General features: G+C 32.1%; 1 protein-coding gene across 2 annotated transcripts in view; it reads left to right on the forward strand.

Moving 5' to 3' along the window:
• LOC124305747 (protein muscleblind) overlaps positions 1-17,046 on the forward strand; it is a 281,356-nt gene extending 264,310 nt beyond the window's left edge. For both annotated transcript variants that reach the window (XR_006908440.1, XR_006908441.1), the window contains 2 exons: positions 3,876-3,960; positions 5,435-17,046. The gene's annotated coding sequence lies outside the window, so the exon portion shown is untranslated. The remainder of the gene's footprint in view (positions 1-3,875; positions 3,961-5,434) is intronic.

Raw genomic sequence — 17,046 nt, forward strand, 5'->3', positions numbered from 1 at the left:
CAAATATTTTATTTTCCATGCATAAATATACAGCAAACGAATCGATGATTCCAACTTAGCCGCATTCATTTGACATTAAAATTATAACTGTTGCTGTAGCTGTTATAATTGTTAATTTATTATTGTTGTTGTCGTAACAGAAACAAAATTTTGCAAGCCCAGACATTTTACTTCATGTATAACGCATATTGTGTGTAAATTATACGTGTATCTTTTGAAGTTATTGCGCAATAACAATAATACTAATAATCGTAGCAATTGCTGTTATATCTATGATGTATAATATAGTTATGGTTGCGGAGCCGCAGTTTGAAATACTATTTAGTAATGTTGGAACTTATTTGCAGTAGAATATCTTTATTATATTATATACACATACAATTTTTATAAATACGTATATTACTTGAGAAAGATAATCTGATTTTTTTTTTCATCCAACTCACGTACGTATTTATACTGATTGTTGTTATTGTTTTTTATTTTGGAAAGCTTATATATTATATACATATATATATATATATATTACGAAACAAATTTTCCCCCCCTGCCCCTTAAATATTTTTCATATATTTTACACAAACACATGCACACGCTGTACACACATGTGTATAACAGCAAACAAAGAAAAAAGCCGCAGTAAAACCGAATCTTTGGGAATTAAATTTATTTATTTTTTTTCTTTGTTTCTAACACGCTTGGGTGAAATCACGGACGATTGATTACGCAACGAAATTACTTCTTACCTATATCGTTTTTCAAAAATATTCAAACGGTTACCCTTCAATTACTTCAAATTGCTTGAGAAATATATGTGGTAATTTTTTTTTTCTCCACAACGCATTCGACGGAAAAGAACTTTAATGCATATTTATCTAAGCCTTTGACACACGTATAACACAACACGCTCACACGCAAGAATGCAAAAAACGCACACGCATACATATATACAACCCCGCCCCCCCCCTTCTCCCGGGCCATTATATTTGCATGACCAGACTCTGTGTGTTCGTAGCAAGAAGAAAAAAAAACAGTTACCTCTTAATATTAATATTATTATTAATAATAATCGTAACAATAATAAATTTATCTATGTATATTTATTATATACAACTACAAGAGTTATTATATATAATTTATATACGTACATACTGCAGTAGTTACACACACCTTATAGTATATTTGTAATATTAATACAGCTTGTATAATGCCACTGTAATACCCGAAGAGACTCGGCACGGTTTAGCGCCGCATCAAATTTCGGGATCCGAAGTATCTGTGTGGCTGAGGCAAGATGGCGTCGCAACGGGCAATCAGCTGATCCTTATTGGCTGAATTTCGCGACTCTCGAGCATCTTGCAAGCTGTTACTTCCTTTTTCCGTCACGTCGAGTAAACTGAGACAAAAGACGTAGAGCGGCAATGAAATTTTTTTCTAAAATACATCTCGCAGACTTTTTAATTCCGGTGTCATAACAACGGTAGTAGAGAAACGCGAGGCTAACCCGAGTCGGTCTTATTGTCATGTCGCGATTTAGTTATCGATAGATGAAATTTTCTCTATGAAAATACCCGCGACGCAATTCATTGTTCGATTTATATCACTTGTAATTGTCATACGGTATACATAATTATACGTTCTACTGCTATACCGCTACTGCTACTGCTACTGCTACTGCTACTGCTACTGCTACGGCTACTGCTACCGTTACCGTTCATACACACGAACACCACTATTATTATATTATTATGTACCTAAAACTGCAGTCTTGCTTTTATAATAATATTACCGTAACCATTTTTCAAACGTACATGGATAGTTTTCATTATTTATATAGTATATATTGCAGATACACAAACACACACACACACACGTTTAAATACGCTCACTCACATGTAATGATGGATTTGAATTTTTCAAGATTGCCGAATACTCTCAATGTCAATATTACATATAGATTATACCTTGTTGAAACTTATATATTATATCTTGCACGCTTTTGAATATACGATTATATATGGTGAGCCTTGGTACTATTATACTGCATATATAAATGAGGTTATGTTTTCTCTTTTTTTTTTTTACGCAGGCTGATCTAATAGATATTTTTAATTATTTGGTTTCATGTTTATACCGCCAACCTACGATTCGTGTTTTCCTACTTATTTTTTTTTTTCATCTCGTCCCTCTCTCTTGCACTTGTTTTTCGACAACATGCATAACCTAACATTTTTCTGGTAGATCGTTGTATATACATATATACGTATATACAATTGCTTTGTGTCTTAACGTGTTTGTGCTATACATACACATATTGCATATTATTTATACATTATACAATCGATGTTTAATTTCACGTAATGTATATTGGATATACGTTAACTTGTATACCATGTATACATGCATTCTTCACTATTTTCTTTCTTTATCCTCTTTACAGTATATGTATGTATCGATATAAAGTATACATATTGACAGCAGTATATGATCTAGACATAAATACGTACAAATCACATGCCGATGCATATCAACGGATAATATATAAGACTTGGTAGTTGGTTTTGTTATTATTTCATATGTTTACACCTTTTACACAACATATACTAATAATTATCGATATCCAATATCGAGATAATCTTCGATCGACGAACCTGTCTTGCGTCACTTCATGCAGCTGAATGGCCCGTCGAGAAGAGAGGGCTTTTTCACATAGCGTACATATCATGTATTATCTACTACACACTACACATCGAACGATAACGACAAGAATCATATAAATTATTCAAAAACAAAAAAAAAAAAAAACATTCGATTCATTTCCGTTTGCGTTTCTTTGACTACTTATTCACACATACACGCACTCGTCAAATAATCGCCCAAGTGCAGAAAAACTTATAATACAGTGAGACAGATGAAGAAAAAAGAAAATCAAAACGTTCTACTGCAAATCAAATTATAATTATTGTCATCACATGTAATACAGAATTGTGTTTTCGTTGATTTTTTTTTTTTTTTTTTTTTTTTTAAATTTCATTTCGGAACGTACGAATGATCAACGAATCGTCGCTAATCGTGTTTACTTTTCGAAAAAAAAATATGCATATTAAATTAAAACAAATCTGCAAATTGTTCGTTGGTTATTCCAGCGTAACAATTTCATATATGATATATTAAACTAGATAGTGTTTGAATAGTATGAAGTATACCTAAGTGAATAATCGTCAAATTTTTCTTTTTTTTTTTTCTTTATTTACTTACATAGTACGTAAGTCAGTATATAATATTGAGAGCAAACATGAAAGACGTGAAAACGGAAATCACAAAGTGTATTATATGTACAGGTCGCACGGATTGCGATCGTCCCGCGTTATAAGGCCATCTGCGGAGAAAAATATGAAGTTGAAATTACGAGAAACAGCCTTATATCGAGCGGACTTATAACGAGAGACGAGAGCGGAACATGTATTTGGGTTGATTGTTACTGTTCAGGAAAGTCTGAAGATTGTTTCCGGATAAATACCACGCATATAGTACACTATGTATACATACATCTGACAAACAAACATGTATGAAGTATTATACGGATCGTATAATATTATGATACATTTGTATGAATAGAAATAAATATTAACAATAAGTTATAGGTTAGAGAAATAAGGTTATTTATATGATAGACGCTTTTTAGATTTTACTGAATGAGAAGGGGAAAGAAGGGCGGGGAGGGGGGGGGTGGGAGGTAAAGGTATTTGTTACCCACAAAGCCCGAGATGGGGTACCTGTATGGAATTTGGGATGGGGTTGAGGGGAAGGGGGAGAAAATTAATCCACCAAATTCGATCATTTACACGGCTATAAATCGTATTTGTACTTTATTTCAGTTACTGGACACCCTCCCGGTGTGCCAAGATTTTAATCGTCAGTTATGCAATCGACCAGCCTGCAAGTTCGTCCATCTACATGACGGTGAGTCCTTTCTTTCGTGTTTCCTCTGTTTTTATAGTATTTTACTACTTGTGCAGCCCTCGGAGATGACCTCGGTTCGTTGACGATTCCTTTTTCAACCTTGTTTACCTCACATCCCTCAAAATTAAAATCGGATTTTTATCGTTTTATTGCCAGTCGTTCTTTACTTCAAATCCTGGAAAGTCGAAGTTTATTACCAGTCTAATATCTGTCATTAATGATACCGATTTCTCTCTTGCCACCGCTTACATTACCGAATACACGGAAGTGAACATTTGAATAGGTTAGTATGTATCGGTGAAAAAATCGGCTCGTCACCTATTTCTTGTTCGTCATTCTCTACTTCACGTTCCCGAAAATCATAATATATTCCGAGTCTAGTTCGTCTGATTAATATTACCGATCTTTTACCGATTTCGCTTTTGTCACTGTTCACCTCACGTAATTGAAAATTGACATTTGTCAAGACTTTAGGATGGTATCGGTAATGAAATCGGTTTACCGCCGATTTCTCGATCGTTCCTCCTTCCTCACATGTCCGAAAACTGACATTTGTCAAGACTTTAGGACGGTATCGGTAATGAAATCGGTTTACGGCCGATTTCTCGATCGTTCCTCATTCCTCGCATGTCCGAAAACTGACATTTGTCAAGACTTTAGGACGGTATCGGTAATGAAATCGGTTTACCGCCGATTTCTCGATCGTTCTTCCTTCCTCACATGTCCGAAAACTGACATTTGTCAAGACTTTAGGACGGTATCGGTAATGAAATCGGTTTACCGCCGATTTCTCGATCGTTCCTCCTTCCTCGCATGTCCGAAAACTGACATTTGTCAAGACTTTAGGACGGTATCGGTAATGAAATCGGTTTACGGCCGATTTCTCGATCGTTCCTCATTCCTCGCATGTCCGAAAACTGACATTTGTCAAGACTTTAGGACGGTATCGGTAATGAAATCGGTTTACCGCCGATTTCTCGATCGTTCTTCCTTCCTCACATGTCCGAAAACTGACATTTGTGAAGACTTTAGGACGGTATCGGTAATGAAATCGGTTTACCGCCGATTTCTCGATCGTTCCTCCTTCCTCGCATGTCCGAAAACTGATATTTGTCAAGACTTTAGGACGGTATCGGTAATGAAATCGGTTTACCGCCGATTTGTCGATCGTTCCTCCTTCCTCACATGTCCGAAAACTGACATTTGTCAAGACTTTAGGACGGTATCGGTAATGAAATCGGTTTACCGCCGATTTCTCGATCGTTCCTCGTTCCTCACATGTCCGAAAACTGACATTTTTCAAGTCTTTAGGACGGTATCGGTAATGAAATCGGTTTACCGCCGATTTCTCGGTCGTTCCTCCTTCCTTACATGCCCGAAAACTGACATTCATCAAAACGCTAACGTGGATCGGCAACGAAACCGATCTTTCGACAAGTTTTTCAATGGTCTTCCATTTTCATTTACATTTTAGGAAGCGTAGAGGTGATCGACAACCGTGTCACGGTATGCCGAGACGCAGCTAAGGGTGCCTGCGTACGTCCCCAGTGTAAATATTACCACATACCGGTATCTCTACCACCGGCACCCCTGATGGCGTTCTCAGCATCGGTATCATCGTCATCGCCGTCGTCAGCATCATCAGCATCATCAGCATCACCTGCAACAGCCTGCGGCAACACCATTCAAACGTCAGCAAGTCGTATAAGTAATAATGCTAACGTAACGTCGTCGAATGCCGTAGTTTTCGCGGCGGCGACTATCAACGAAAAAACGAACAGCAACGCAGCTTTAGCCCTGCAGTAGCTATAAAATAATAATCTCTTTGAATAAATATTAGAAGGAAAGAAAAACCTTGAGCAAATATTGAAATCGGAATATACAACAGAAAACAAAGATAATAATGATAATGATAATAACAATAATAATAATAATAATAATAATAATAATAATAATAATAATAATTATAATATACAAGGTTGTGTGTGTGTGTGTGTGTGTGTATATGCACACACACAAACACATATACATATATATGTGCATACAACTTCACGTTCACAATAGAAAAACAAACGAATAAAAAAATCGAATACGTAAAAAAGTAGGAAAGACAAATCTCAAAAAAAGGACTCTAAAAAAAAAAAAAAAAACTTTTTACCAACATAAATATGGCGATTTTAAAGGATAAACACGAAATTTTAACACAGTAAGTACCATATGTTATATAGATATAATGTAATATTATATACTACAATGATAATAACACTGAATCTCTCTCTAGGTTATCATATATAAAAATATATATATATAATCTAATTGTATGAATATCAAACTGGAATTTAAAATGAAACGGATAGTAAAAATTTAATAATTTTAAAGCTAACAAAAAAAAGAAAAAACACCAAGCTGCACAGATCATTAAATCATAAAACTCCCTTCCCAGATTTTAATGACTGTATAGGCCTATTGTTATGATTGTCATTACTATTGTTATTTCAATGGTGATTCATATTATTATTAGTATCATTATTATCATTATTATAGGCATATTTAAAAATAATGTCTGAGGAAAACGCGAAAAAGAATAATAAATTTGGATAATTGAATAGTTAAAATTAAAGAATAAAAAAAGTAAAACAAAGCAGTGAAAAAAGCAACCTATACAAGATTCGAATCTGTGTAGAATGGACCGTCCTATCGCCGCATGTTTTTACGAAAGTTCAACCCCTCTTCCCTTCTCACAAACCCTCATCATTATCCCTTATCAATCGCAACGAAACAACGGTCTATATATGGGGCCGTTTAAATATTACATCACGCTTTCGGGGGGGTGTGCAAAATTGCCGGAAATAGCGTGACGTAATATTTTAATGACCCCTAACTAATCATTCGTAGGTACACATACGTATATACACTCGAGGGGAAATAAGGTTTTTGTTTATATATATATATATATACACACACACCGATGATTGCTGATTATTCATTCTTCTTTGGTTCGTTTTTATTCGTGGTGATAATATGTTGATCTTAATTTATTATTTTAACGATATATTATACGCATATGTATATGTGCATATTACTCGTATATGTATAATGATGACGCAGTATTGGATACATGCATTCGTCTATATATGTATGTGGTACGTACAGACACACAAAACACAGAAACACACACACACACACACACACTCTCACACGGAGAAGAAACACATACTGGTGCTATAATAATATCTCGTTCGAAAATTTTTTTTCCGGTTCTCTGAATGATGAAATATTCAAAGTTTCGAAGCAGCGCATGTAATGTATATAATATGAATACGTACTCGTAGAAAAGGATAGAAAATGGAAAAAAAAAATTACGATATAAATAGAGGTAAAGAGAAAAAGGAAGGAGAAAGACAGACAGAGCGGAGGGTGATGATATGAGAAAAAAGTGAAAAACACAAAAAAAAAAAAAAAAACTATTGTTCCTGATGCGTTGGTATCAACCGCCGTACTTTATCATTATCATTACTATATTCTATTTTTTCTCATACTCTCATATTTTATCGACATCCAATATTATATCCGTTTTTTTTTTTTTTTTTTTTTTTTTTCGAGAAACATATATTTTTACTATTCTTATTATGACAATTCTTTTTCATCTATTTTTCTCGGAAACCCCCCGATGACTATTAATAACTAATTAACCATTATCACTATAGATGATATAAACTTGTACGAAATAATCTTTAGTATTTTGTTTATTGCTCGTACGATTTCGTTTCACGTTTTTTTTTTTTTTTTCCATTTTATCAATTGTCTTCGTAAGTTGAATTTTAAATTCGTGTACCAAGTAAGGATTTCATAGGTATCATAAGTGCGAGGATATATATATATATATATATATATATATATATATGTATGTATGTATGTATGTATGTATATATATATATACATATTATTAATAGATATATATTGTATATGTATATATATGTTCTTTATACTACAAGAAAACTCTGATTAAATTTTCGGGTGATTATACACGTTAGAGAAAAAAAATACTAATTCAAAATCATTACGTACTTTTAGTTTCTCTAATAATATATTATATTGTATATCCAAGATATATGATTATTATTAAGAAAAACAGAAAAAAATTAAATAAAATTAAAAATAAATAACCTTTCATTATACATGTAATAATTGTATAGTAATATATTATAGGTGGTTATTATTATCATTGTTAATATTATTTGATTTTATTATTATTATTATTATTATTGTTGTTGTTGTTGTTGTTGTTGTTGTTGTTGTTATCATTATTGTCATTTTTATTATTACGGTATATGTGGCATAGACTAGCTAGGGTCCGTGCGCGGACCACGCATTTACGAATCAGATGATCCTCATTTTTATACTCCTAAAGTAAAGTGCGAAAAGAAAAAAAAAAAAAAACGACTTTGCAACGGACAAAAAACGAAACGTGTATAAATAACAGTAATCGTATAAATTAAAAAATCTCCCACCCCAATACTACATATTATAATGCACATGATGTATAATAATTAGTTGATTAATTGGTATGATTATACATATTTACTTACCGAGGGGTATAAAATTAACTAATTGACAGACTAGTAAACTGATCAATCCGTTGGTCAAGTAATACTTATACTTTAATATGATGAATACCGGATTATAATATTATGAATAACGACAACGCGGTGATTAATAAACTATATATATAAATTATTTCTCGAATAATAATAGTAATAATAGTAAGATAGAAGTTATAACAATAAAATATTAATAATAAGAAAATTGTGATCAAAGAGAAACGAAATGAAATTTTATTAGATACATTTGGGCAGAAAGGAAAAGAGTGAGGCAAAGGAACTTTGAACAAACTTTTTCAGTATTATTTATTGTTTTAATTATTTTTTTTTTTTCAAATTTGACTTTATATTTATCTTTGTTTCTTCTGTGTTTCTAAAATTCCTCATAAGTTATACAAATACATGGACTTACGTTCTAATTTAAAGTAGATGTAAAGTACACAATATGAAGCCTTTACGATAATATATGAAATATTCTTTAATATTAATTAGCATTATTATTATTATTATTATTATTATTATTATTTCATCGTTGCTACTGATTATAAAAATTAGATTCTCAATTATTATGTATACAACATTCTGTTCTAGTATATTTGGATCTATTTTTTAAAATGATAATAATAATTGTTCCCCGTCGTGATAAAAAGATATGTTACGTCGATTTTTACACCAGTGTCTGTTTCGCATGTTTTCGGCCTCGGAACGCAGATGATAATACATGCATTCTCCTCGTGCCGGAGACGATAAAGCTGATGAAATCAACATTTTTCAAATTTGATAAAGGATTGACGAGAACGATTCTCCTAAAATTGCGAGGTGGATCGAGGATCGAATAATGGCCACCGGTGCCTGCACAGTTGTTTTTGGCTGCCGTCACCGGGAATCGAATTGATAATTCTTGTTCGCTCTCTTCGGAGTTGTCGTGTGAATTCACCCGACGAATATGCGATTGAGGAATTAGTTTTTCAACTTGATCCTTTGAACGGTACCATACTTTCGAACTAGTCATGTTGTCGTATTAGGTTAGGTTAGATTAGAAGTTCGTTAGTTCTGGGAATGAACAGAATCCAGACTAGAAAGACCTCGTTTTCGCCAATCTTGAGATATATTTTACAATAATTTGATTTTTTATTTCTTTTTTTGTTCTCTCTACATGTCGACTCAGGAGCAGAAAGCTTGTGTACAGAATATTACATACGTGACGAAGCTGTATGACATGCATACAACAATCACAAGTGATTGATATTCATTAACTAAGTAATTGATTAACTAACTGTCGACATAAAATTGAATAATAAATCACTATTATTAAAATATCGTATTATATCGTATGACGCATATAAATGTTCCTGTACAGCATTTAAGAATCAAGTATATACATATGTATGTGTATATATATATATATATATGTATATATATATATATGTGTGTGTGTGTGTATATATATCTATATATATGTATATATATATATATGTGTGTGTGTATATATATATATATATATATATATATAGACATGCTACTCTCGATGTAAGACCTAATACATTTTAAGAGAAACAAATGGTAAGGACAAGCAACCAAAGTAAAGGAAACAATTTTTAAACAAATAAATAAGGATCTTAACGGGAGTGAACGAAATGTGGAATTGAAACTTTGGTATCAGTATGGAAAGGTTTGCTACTCAATAGTTCAACGGTATACTGTTTATTGTCTGTGAAAATAATAATACATCATTATTATGTTACAATAATTATGACTAATATACATATACGGTATGTAGTTTTACTTAACGTAAAATTATATACCTACATCTTCAATATACTTTCATATACATTATATGTATACTACAATTATAAATTGTATACACTAAATATTTCAAAATTCTGTTCTCCTTTTATTTGCTTTCAACGTTTATCGCGAGAGGTGGGAAAGGGGGAGGAGATTTATTCAATTCTAATTATACACGATATCAATACTTGCATCGTTTTATTATTTGTTATTGATTAGGAAATATTTTTAATCTTTAATAGTAATGTGATATACGTTCGCAATAATAACAGTAATGATAATGACATTAATAATAGTAATGATGACAAATTGATTGATCGATTAACGGCAATGATAATAATAATATTTAATTACTGTATGGAGATTCAGAACACTTTATGACGATCGCATGTCTTGCCCTTCGATACCAAAATGTAAAATTGATCGATACAATTAATACAGCAAGAAACAGAAAATCAAATGATCGATTAATTAATCGTTGAACTTGTATGTCCAAAACGTGATTGCTGCGTTTATAAAACGTTATTCCGATTGAAGTCTGAAACGAGAGAAGAATACATATATATATACATATATATATATATATATATATATACATATACTATACTTATAAGTACGTACACATATAGAAAGAAAAGCATAACAAAAATAATAAAATGAAAACAAATAAGTGGAAAAATAACATTGAATAAAATGTTTCAAATTGAACATCAAAGCGTTAAAAAAATAATAATATTAAACCGGTGTAGGACGGAATCAGTGACAGTTTTTCAGCCTCTCAATTCCTTAAGCCTAACCTAACCTAACCCTAAATTAACCCTCATCAATTCCACTTGAAGTCAAGGGGCTTTTTGCGAGCAGCTGGAAATTTTTCCCAATGTAATTTTCAAAGAAAAATAAACAAATATGTGCGTATAACATGCTTGTGTATACATGACTCAAGCCCGCGCACAAAATTCTCGTAATCGAAAAGTAATAATCGCCGATTAATAATTGTCTATTCTGTGTACACATGATTTGAAAATATACGAGAACTTGGTCTAGAAAATTATTACATATGAATGATAAATTTGAACCATTCGTCAAATATGGAATGCGTCTTATTCTTTCTTACTGTTTTGAATTAATTTCTATCGCTGATTGATCATCAATAACGGGATAAACGATCTCTGCATGGTACATTCTTCATCGATGTTACACACAGAAGCTACGTCAAACGATTCGCTTGAGGAAATTGTTACGCGCTTTCAATGAGAAGACTTGATTCCCGCCATATATCGAAAAAATGCGCGAGCTTGCGCATGCGCTTAAGAAACGGCGCGAAATTTTCGCATCCTCTTGATTCTTTTTGCTGCGTCGTTGTTTCTGCTGCTCCAGCTATTAAATTGCGTAATCAAAAATACATACGCGGTCTAACGGAAATTAATAATTAGTTTGTAGAGGTATAAAATTATACCTGGTATCCAAATATCGATGATATGAATACCGATGATAAATTGTTCGATATCTATTAACGATGGATGTATGGGAAGAAATCTGTTACGTGTTTTTCTTTCTATTTTTCTTCAATTTACTTAAAGTTTTCTTGCAATTATTATTCTGAATGTGTCATGCTTATTTAAAAGGACGTCTGCGGTAAATATCTTGCTTATTACTCGACCTAAACGCGGCCATCGTTACTGCCTAGGACCTACATGTTATTAATATAACCTATAAATATAATACACATAGATATATGGTAGCTTAACGCAATCCTGGCATAATAAAAAGTTATAACCTAGTACATAACAAGTGTATGATAGCCTATACAAAATATTTAAGTATAGCTTAATAAACTATTTCATCTCGCTATAAGTAGGAATTAGAGGTTAGTTTACTACACTGTCGATGTTGTTCAGCTACATTTATTATTATATCGTATATTATTATCCATAGCATAATGCTTATCGCTATATTTAACGTATATATTTAAGCATACAAGTGCAAGCACCCATGCTGATGTTCCACAGCACCTTGCACTTCCGCTTCCTGCTGCCGATGAGACAATTCTGCATGGCGCCACCAGACGGCAAATGATCTAACTTTAACTTATAGTGATATGTTGAAATATTTCCAACTTTTTGCAACTTCCGAAAATCAAAATAGAATCTTTTCAAATAGCATATGTACCTAGTAAACCAAATCGGATTGAGTAAGGCGAAAATTGAATTGACAGAATTGAAATGAAATTAAAACAAATTCAAAAGAATTGGTAAATAAGTCTTTAGAATTCGCTTCAATTCGAGCTAATTTCTTTTTTGGACGTACTCAATTCCAAGCAATTCGTTTTGCTTCACTGGGTAGAGCTGCGATCAATCCGGCTTCTGCTTTACATTATATACTGTGGCGGGATGCTTCACGTACACCCCCCCCCCCCCCCCTCTCCTTCACCCCGGCCCCTGACTCCAAGTGTTTAAATTAATCGAGAGGGAAACAAGAAATTCCAAAAAATGGATCGGAAGAACGGCAATGAGGGAAAATAAATATCTCGGTGTAATGGCAACGATAATAATAATTGGAATGAAAATTAGAAAATAAAATTCAACAAAAAGAACAAGAACAGGAAGATGAAGAAAAAGAAGGAAAGAAAAATTGTATCCCTGAAGTGAAATAAACTCTGTGTCCGCAGAATAAAAGACATATACAGTATATATGATACAAATAAATGCACACATATGAATCGGTAATATATACATACGATGGTATGATAATAACAGTAATACTAATGATGATGATGATAATAATAATAATAATAATAATAATAATAATAATGTTTTGAACTTGTGCAAAGTATAATTGCATGGAATAGTTATAGGTACATATAGTATTATATATAAGAGAGGCAGAGAGAGAGAGCGAAAGAGTTAGTACGAAAGATATAGATAGACAGCTAGTTAGGTGGCGAGAGTGAGAATGAGACAACGAGAGAAAGGGAGAGAGAGAGAGAGAGAGAGAGAGAGAGAGAGAGAGAAAATCTTCCTTCGGCAGCATTTACATATGTTATATAAATAGTTATACATACCGTGAACGTCTTTCGAAGTGAGTCACTTGTAGCAATTAATGCATGAAGGTCTCGGAGTCGTCTCGATTAATTGACAATTAGTCAATTAGCTACTTAGTCGTTTCGATTACCTCTACAATTAGCCCGCTTCGTTAGATATTCACGCTATACGTATACTTATAGCGCATAACTGAAAATTCACAATCTATATTGAAATTAATACGATCTTCTGTTATATAATATGCTAAATAATGATAAAAAAATAATAATAATAATAGTAATAAAAACAATAATTACGATGATGACAACACCAGTTTTCTATAATACACTTTTTTCTTTTGTGTATAATATTTGTCGATAGTAAGTTGTAACTACGCTAAATTATAGCGATCGTACAAAGTGTAAGGAAGTAAATTTTTTTATTACGAACACCGTAATATTGATACTTATGATAACAATAATAATAACAGCAAAATAATAATAATAACAATAATAATAATAATAATAATAATAATAATAATAATAATAATAACGTCGGTCACACCTATATTAACAGTTATAACTATTACGATAAAGATAGTAAAAAAATATCACAATAATAATAATAATAATAGGCAATAAAACCGCGATTTTGCGACAAAATACTTACTTCGATGAAAAAGGATAAACCAGAAAAAGATGTGGCTTAAGACGAAGGAAAAAGTAAGAAACGAATATAAGAATTATTATACAATCTCTGAAGCGAAATAAAAAATGTTTGTTATTTTCAAATGTAATTATTAGGTTACACGTACATAAAATTAACAATAATTCGAAAAGCGCCTAGCGATTCCATTCATAGACTGTATACAACGATAAGAAAATTATATACATTAATAATCGTTTACTGTAACAACGTATATAAGGTAAATTAAAGAAAGACGAGATAACAACAAATAAGGATGGAAATAAAAAAGTAATATACCCTCCAAGTAACTACAACTAATCGTGCATAAAAATGTAAACTCAAAGAGAATAAAAAACATGACAAATCAATTATGTATATTTGAATGAAACATGAAAATCAGTCACGTGAGTGGTGTAAGAGAAATTGACACGAAACGTAATAAGAAGCGTAGATGCGCATCATGGCGCTGAAGTGAAGGTTTTTAAATGTCAGTTACACGTCGTTTTAGCGTGAATTATGCGAATACCAATGTACAGGAATTTCGTGCAGGTTATCAGACTCATAATTTCTTACGCTGAGTTGACATGAAGTGAAATATGGGATAAAGAACAAGGTTTATAATTAAATATGCGGCCATGAATTTAGGGTTTAAGATATCTTCTGCCGCCAGATGTCACGCTACCACAGTTTCATTACTAATGGAAACCTAGTACACCTAATACACACTCAGTATAATAAAATATTACCATATATATTATTTTTTGAACTAGAATTTGAAATAGAATATTATACCATATCCATGCCAACTTAACCTGGGTCTGACCCTTGACCTCTACGATTTGGCTCGCGATTTTTTACACTATTGTTTTGACTCTCGACGGCAGTAATTTTTTTTTTTTTTTCATTACGAATTCTTCTAATCGATTTAAACTATCTAAAATTTCTTAAAACGAACGTATTGATTGACACAATTTATAAATCTGTAATAATTCTGAAAAATCATGAGTTAGGTGTAAAAAATGTTCAGCTTTGAGCTGAGGCGGCCGTTGTTCCCTTCTTTGTTTCGAGCTTTCTTCGAAACAAGCATTAACAAATATTAGAAGGAAGAGACAGTTTACTACGGGCGGTTGCTCTAGACAGACGTTTCCAAAATAATTAATAATTTGCAATTTGTTTATCTTGCAGAATAACAATCTCTTCGCGAAATATCGAAAAAAAAAAAATGTTTGAAATTAGTGCTTTCGAGAGTTAAAACAATCGTATAAAACATCACAAGCAAAATCGGAGAGGTCAATGGTCAGTTGGGATGGAATGTCCTATATATATATATATATATTTACTTGTCAGATAAACTTAATAATTATTTTAGTGGCAAGTGTGCATCAAATAGGGATTTCTTAACGAGTGTAAATTTCCGCATTAGCCGAAGGCGAAGGTGAGCGCGAATCTCACACGAGTCAAGAAATCCCTATATGCGCACATGCCATGAATCCAATTTTCTTATGCTACCTCCGATCAAAAACTACAAAGTAGTCGAGTTGTTGGCGGAGGTAGCGCTGAAATTATAATTAGGTATACATTGTATGATTGGAATATCGTCGTAAATTTGTAAAATAATATTGTAGTATATTATCATAGCATAAATAATACCTTTGTATGGTGATTAAAAATTTCGGGAATTGTTCCGTGACTATGACGAAAAATCAAAAACACTACGGTTGACAAAATAAGAAAGCATGACGAAATTTGAATCATTTGTTATTTCTTTCTAATTCTTGGTATAGTTTTTAATTTGTTGGCAATTCTTTTTTTTTACATTTCTCAATTGTATTCAATTTTTTATAATCACGATAAAAATGAATTTGAAATATCTTCCGCAATTATACATTTTATTGTTATATAATGTATTATTAATATGAATGTACCTCATATACCCTTAGTATATACCTACAGTAAGAATGATTCGGATTATAAATAACATTAAGTATAAATCTAGTGTGACTAAACATATAGAATTATCCATATACAACATAATTGGTAATGAGCGATCGATTGCTACATCTTACTCATGTTACTATTATTTATTACGATGATTGCTGTTGTTGTTACGATTATTATCAATATTATTACGATGACTACTACCACCACTACACTATTACCACTACTACTTATACTACTACTACCTACTATTACCACTACTACTACTACTACTACTACTACTACTACTACTACTATTACTACTACCATCACTACTACTGGTACTACTGTGACTACTATTACTACTTTTACTACTACTACCTACTACTACTTAAACTATATAACAAAATATCATCTGGCGTCCCGAGGGAGGAGAAAAGGGAAACAGAGAGGGAAAGAGAGAGAGAGAGTGAGAGAGAGAAAAAGCCGAAGATAGCAGGTTATTATTAAACATTTTTTTGAAAATCGCGAATACTATATGCCGACTGCGTTTAGAAAATCTTTTGAAAGAACTTGACAAACACGATGAACTCTTATATTTTATTATTATATACATGGCTGTTAAGGCGTGGGAAATGAACGGAAAAAAACTGATTGAAATGAAATAAAACAACGACCGAGAAAAATGAAAGGAGACAACCAACACATGACAAAGCCTAATTTATAATGAAGTTAAGAGAAGAAAGAAAAGAGTAATGATCGAACTATCCGCAATTCAGGGACGCGGTGAGAATTATAAAGAATATATTATAACATTGTGATGCGATCGTTGATCAAGTATATATATTATATAATATGTATGAATGACATATATAATATATATATATATTTGTAATTTAAGTAAAAATAAAAATTACGGTATAAGTATACAAAGATTTAAATGAAACAAATAAGGTGAAATGAAAATAATTAGAAAAAGATATGGCCCACTGGTTGAGGCCGCTCTCCTCCTACATTTTCTGAGTACGCTATATAAATAATAATAGATACAATAAACAGTATGTAAAATTGAA

Source organism: Neodiprion virginianus, chromosome 5 (assembly GCF_021901495.1).
Source record: "Neodiprion virginianus isolate iyNeoVirg1 chromosome 5, iyNeoVirg1.1, whole genome shotgun sequence".
Lineage (NCBI taxonomy): Eukaryota > Metazoa > Arthropoda > Insecta > Hymenoptera > Diprionidae > Neodiprion > Neodiprion virginianus.